We start from the raw sequence: 6889 nt of genomic DNA on the forward strand, positions 1-6889 counted from the left end.
GAAAAGGCTGAAGCTTCACGGAAATATGGTTAACGCGAAGATCAAGGAACAAGCTTCAACGAAGCCAATTACCGGTCATGTTAGCGGCAATGCGGCATTGATGAAACAGTGATGGATATTGGTGCTGAGATTCAAGATTGTTAAAGAAAATTAATAAGTTGGTGTTGAGACTCAAGATTGTTAAAGAAAAAGAAAATTAATAATAGAAGATTATGGTTTTAGTTACTTTTTATTTCAATAACATGAACATGAGTGTTGTGATCGTTTGTATTCATGAGAATTATTCTCTATTTTTTCTTTAATAAAATTTCAGTTTATGTTAAAGTATTTCAATGTAATTTTATTTATTTATTTGGGTGATTACATTACATGAGTAATATAAACTGGAAACAATTTACTATATACTCAAGTTATCAAGTGTTGCTTGATCACCAAGTTAACCTAAATATTGCCCTAACTTAACAGAACCGAACAACAATAACTGTTTCTTGCTTAAATTATTGCGCAGTATTTTGACAGACTAATTCCTACCAGGCTACCATAATAATACAGCTTCCAAAGCAAAAACAGAACCAATTCACCTCGTACACAAGATCCATATGCGAACCTTTCCTTCCGGACTTTTCATTAACAACATATTCGACTAGATCTCACTCTGCTGCTACAAGTGGTGGCTATTAGGAAGTATGAAAATCATGGTCCTTAACAACTTAATCATGCTTTAGTTGCAACTTGCAAGGAAGGTTTCCTTCAAGGATGTGTTGTTTAAACTTTAAAGACTCCTACACATGTGGTTCAAAATTTCTAGCTGAGTATCATGGTAGTTCCACAAGTTGGTGTATGTATAAGCTGATTCAAACATTTTATGACTTTCACCTTCTTTTGTGGGCACATTGAAACCAAATGTTTCTCTCGAAGAGGTGTTAGACAACTTTATAGTCTCTGATTTCCTATGTTTAAGCTCTCAAATTTTGGTGGTGATTATGTTCTCATTAGCTCTTTGGATGAAAACTTTTTGGATTTATTCAAGTTAAATGAGGAGGTGTTATAGTCTCAATTTTTCCTTTCTCTAAATACATGGTCTCCTTATTTCTTCTTCATCAAGAAGGAAGTTTGATTGTCCTTTACAGTCATAATTATCCATGCTTGGACTGAGGAAGTGCTGGTTAACAAATTTGATTCTGTTTTCAAGTTACTATGGATGGGCGATATTCCGACTAAGGTTAAAGTGTTTGTTTGGAGATGTTGTATCAATAGGCTTCCTACTATTGATCTTCTTCTCTTAAGGGGAGTTCCTATTCCTACCGATGATCGCAAGTGCGCTTTTTGCGGTAGTTACATGGAGTCCTTGCATCATTCTTTGTTGGAGTGCAATGTCGCTAGTCTCATTTGGAGGGAGATTGGAGATTGGATAGGTTTTAAGTATTTTGATTTCCAGTGCTTCAAAGAGAGCTACTTATTTTGGAGTTCCTTTTGTCATGGCGCCAAGGTGAGGGATGGGAAGGAGGGTTTGGTTTGGATGGCTACATGTTGTTGCATGTGGATTTTGCGGAATGAGATTATTTTTAGAAAAGATTTATGGAACGTCCTTGATATTGTGTGGAGCATTAAAGCAACGGTTTGGAGATGGATGTTCATCGAAAAGATTACTCATCCAAATTGCAGTTTTTATGAATTTAGCAAAAATCTTTTGTTTTATTTATTTTAAGTTGCGATTGGTTTGTAATTTTTCTTTTTGTCGAACTTGGTCTCGTTATCTTTTATAATCTGGTTGAGAACATTTAGTTCTCTTTACAATATATATGGCTTAAAAAAAATAGGTGGTCTTTTTAGGAGAGTGCTTGAAGTTGAAATATAACACCTTAAAAATAATTAAAATAATAACAATATTATTAATTCAATTTTATTATATTTTTATGGTTTTATTATGTTTATTATTATGATTATTATTGATATTATTATTATTATTATTATTATTATTATTATTATTATTATTATTATTATTATTATTATTATGGTTATTATCATTATTATTTTTAATATTAATATCATATTATTATTGAATTTTTTTTAAATTTAGAGAGAGAATATATATATATATATATATATATATATATATATATATATATATATATATATATATATATATATATATATATATATATATATATATATATATATATATATATATATATATATATTCAATAGGCAATGGGATTAAGCAAAGGAGTATAAGGGGTACTCCACCCAAATACAAAACGGAAAACTTCTACACCTCGAAACATTCGAGCGGAAGAATATTTCAAAAATGATAATTACAAAGATCCCCTAACTTGTAGAAGGATAAAATCCAATTCCAAAAAAAAAAAAGGATTATATCCGACAAACACTCGGAGAACTAAAAACCTCATTCTTAAAATTAATTGCATTACGCTTCAACCAAAGGCACCACGTCGTGGCTAACCAAATCACTTCCACTATGGTCCTCTTGGACAAACTCTTCACTTTATCACAAAAGAAGAAGAGCCTGACGAAATCTTCAAAAGACAACTCTGGAATTTGGCCAATCCAAACAAACACCCTCCTCCAAATACGCGACGTTATCTCACAATCTCCAAACAAATGCGATAAAGATTCCTCCTCCTTTGAACAAAAGACACAAAGTAATTCATTATTATCAATCAAAATACCCCTCTTAAACAATTGATCTTTAGTTGCAATTCTATTATGAATAGACCGCCAACCGAAAAAAATAATTTTAGAAGGTCCTTTAATCTTCCACAAAAAACTCAAAGCCTTAACCACATTATTATTAAGAGGAAGCCCTAAAAGTTTGTCCTTGAAACGATTATAACAGGATTTTACGGAGAAACCACCGATCAGAATTTGTCTCCACGCGATATATATATATATATATATATATATATATATATATATATATATATATATATATATAGAGAGAGAGAGAGAGAGAGAGAGAGAGAGAGAGAGAGAGAGAGAGAGAGAGAGAAAGAATGAGAAGGGACAGAAAAAAAAAGAACAAGAAAAATTTAAGGAAAATAGATCAGAGAAAATTGAGAAGAGAAAAGGTATCATAGGAATCTATAAAATGAGATAAAATCTATAAATTCAACTCAAGAACCTAAATTCATCAAGAGATTGCAAGGTTGACTTTGGGAACGAAGAGCTGTCATTGTAGAACTGTTCGAGAAAACTCAAAATCAACGTAAGCGGGGATATTGGTTTACAAAGGGTATATTAAATGTAAGGTAGTGGTGTTTTCCTTAAACACTGGTACATATATTCCCCTATAAAGTTGTTCCATAGTATAGGGTTCGTTGTAAATCCTAGGGCATAAAGGATCATGAAATTGATCCTTAGGTTTTTCGTAACTGAGGTAAAATGTGTATGTTAGGGTGTTTTGTTGAATTGGATGAATGGCTGAATCATTGAATTATATTTGAAGTTAATTTTTATGTGGATCCCCATGGGGATGAGGATTCCATGAGCCCTAAGCCATGAATCTTCTTCTTGTAGCTCATGATTGGATTTAATTGCATAGTTTGATTTGCTCTCTCGTGAGTATGGTGAATTAATGTTGACATTGTTAATTGATGAGTCGATGAATCTTAGTGATGAAATTATGTTTTGTGGTTGATATTTTGATATGGTACTAAAAGGTGTAAAAATCTATATTTTTGTTTTTCAATCAAACCCCTTGGTTATTTCAGAAATACCAAACGAATTAGGAAAAACTTCATGGATGAGTTCAGAACTGACAAAGCTCTAGTTAGAGAATGGTTGGATATGCAAGATCAAAGGCATCAAGAAGAGATGGCAATCAATGTCGAGATTATGAATTTGTTGCAAAAGCTGTCTGAGAAGCTGAAATCTTAGCCATATTTTTACCTTTGATTTTATTCTATTTCAATATTGTGTACTTTATCTTCTTAATCAATAAAGTTTATCTTTCTTGGAGATTTAGTTTAAAGTCTTTTTGTTTTTTGACAAAGGGGGAGAAGTTAAGATGATTTTGATATACCTATTCTCAAAATCATTCCCATACATGTTTGATCGGTATTTTCCGCAAGTATACGAATAATATCAGAATAATATAAAGAGTGTCAAATCCACAGAGACCTAATCGTCATTCTATCGTTTCCTATTGTTACAATGTTTATCTAAGGCTGATAAAATAGGATTGGAGTTATGCAAAGTAAAGTAAATAAAAGATTTTAATAAGAAAAACAATGTTGGAATACGAATCGCATTGATTCGATGGTACTCTTGTTGTTTACAAATTAAGTACCTATGGGATTGTATTTTCTATTTTGAAAAGAACTAATTAAACGGGAATTTTCGCTTCCGCGTATTCAGAACCAGATTGATTTTTTAAATTATACCATTCATTGTTACGGTGGATGGCTCGTATTTCGTAAAACTAATAAACATATTTTAAGTAATTAGACTATTAACTTGATTGAAAAGTGATTTTAATTGGAAAATGATATTTTAAAGAATTCCCGATGTTAGCATCGACAAATCGTACCTTAAATTTACAAACGCGTTAGAAAATATGTTTAATCGTATTTGATCAAAATAATTATCTTCCTAATTAAATAACAAATTGCTTTCGTGGTCTTTATTAATTAATTATCAATTAACTTAAATCTTTTGTACCGGATGCCTTTCGATCTTACCCGACTTATAAAGGTTTCTATTTTCGTAGCAATCGACAAAATTATGAATTAGAAAAGTTATCATTAAAGACAAAAGAATCTCAATAGAGTTCCTTAATTAAACAAATATATAGAGCACATTCGAATCGATGTTCTCACATTTCAAAAAAATATAAACTAGCTTAACATAATTATAACAATTAACAAAATGTTTTATTCGAAATCAGAATTAAACATGTTAAGCGATTTGATTAAGATGAAGAACGTGCGAGGAAAGTAAAAGTGCGAGAAATAAAATAATGCAATTGTAAAATAAATAAATGCAGAATATCGTAAGAATCAGCTCCCAACGGAGGCTTGAATCTGGTACAATGGAAATAACTTCAAGAATGTAAATGGCATGAAGATTAAATTGGCTTTAAAGTAAATGGGTCGAAATAAAATACCGGAAATAAAATACTCCAAGCTCTGGTACACGATCAATTGCTATAACCCTCTGATGTGAATGATTAAAGCTTTACAAGTGATGAAAATATATGGCCTAAGGTACTAAGCTTGGATGCCTTCAAAGTGAGAAATAAAGTCTTATTTATAGTGAAACTAAAACCTAAAAATGTTGAACCAACAGTTGGATTCGTGTGAGACTTTTTAGGAGAGAAAGAAGGGAGTTGGAGGACCAATTTAACTAAAGCGAGTTTTAGTGTGTGGCGACCGCCATACCTCCATGGCGAATGCCAGACTCTCATAATGGGTAAAACTTGGTCTTTTGACATTTGAGACGTGCACCATGTAACGCCCGTATAATTTTAATATTAATTTAATTTGATTATTGAATTAATAATTAGAATTATTAAAGAATATTATTAAAGAAATTATGGAAATAATGAATAAATAAGGTTTTTGGCATTTGGGCCATATGAGGAAATAGTAAAAGAGGGGGGGGGGGGTGATTCTGTAATCCTTTTTACTAACTTTATTATTTCATAAAACAATTGGAATTGGGAACAAAGAAAGAACGTGAAAGAACAGAAGCCTTGGGAACGAGGAACGTGAAGGTGAACGGTAGAGGGAGAGACCAAGGATCAAGAAAATTGTCTAAGGTAAGGGGGGACTTGTCTGATTATCATCTATTATCGGGTTAGGGGTTGATAATGCTGAATAGATGTAGAATTCGGGTCGATTGAGTCATATGATAGATTTAGGGATTGAGTCCAATTGTGTGATGTTTGACCCTATAACTGAATCCATGATATCTATGTTGTTGTGATCTCAATTGATGTGTGATTGATGTATTATGAGGTGTTTTGTGTGTTGTTTGTGCATTCTATTTCCCTAGATTCGTACTGGTATGAATTGGGTGAGTTTGGATGTGTAGAATGCTGTTTTCTGCAGGTTGGGGTTTCTGAAATCGCCGGTTCGCGCCGCGTGCACAGGGTTGGTGCCGCGAACAGGTGGACAGAATGCCAGAAATTTGTGATACGCACAGGTCGCTCCGCGTACCTGTGTTGGCGCCGCGAAGGCGTAACTTTTTTTCGTTCCGCGCCGCGTGAGGGTGTTTGCGGCGCAAATAGCTTGGCAGAGAGCCAAGGATTTTTGGGACGCTCAGTTGGCGCCGCGAACTAAGTTGGCGCCGCGTGCTGTTGATTGTTTGAGATATTTGAAAAGTTCAAAGATGCATAACTTTTTAACCGTTGGTCCGTTTAATGTGCCGTTTTGAGCTAAACGAACCTTATAGAATAATCCATATGATGATGATTGATTGGTTTTAGAATGATGAGAATACATGTATATTATTTCTTATTGATGATGATGATTGGTGCAAATACATGTATATTTTCTATGTGATGATGGTAGAATTGTGATTGAATGATGTTAATATATATGAACATACTTGATGATGATGATGATATTGATGATGATGATGATGGTATAAGTATGTTATATATGTTGCATTCATTCATATTCATTGATGATACTGTATCCATAAGGGTGTGTTGGATCAGTGAAGGGCATGATTCCCATTGTGTGGAATCTGTGCTGGCAGGGCCGTATCTGGACGACGTTGGATCGGTCATGGGTTATTCCCATTGGATGATGTTGGTACCACATGCATAGTGTCAGTTCATTCATATGCATAATTTATAACATGATTGGATGTATTCTAGTGTTGTAAATGTTGAATGATGTGTTGATTGTTGTTTGACTTGTTT

Source organism: Vicia villosa, unplaced genomic scaffold (assembly GCF_029867415.1).
Source record: "Vicia villosa cultivar HV-30 ecotype Madison, WI unplaced genomic scaffold, Vvil1.0 ctg.002659F_1_1, whole genome shotgun sequence".
NCBI classification, from domain to species: domain Eukaryota; kingdom Viridiplantae; phylum Streptophyta; class Magnoliopsida; order Fabales; family Fabaceae; genus Vicia; species Vicia villosa.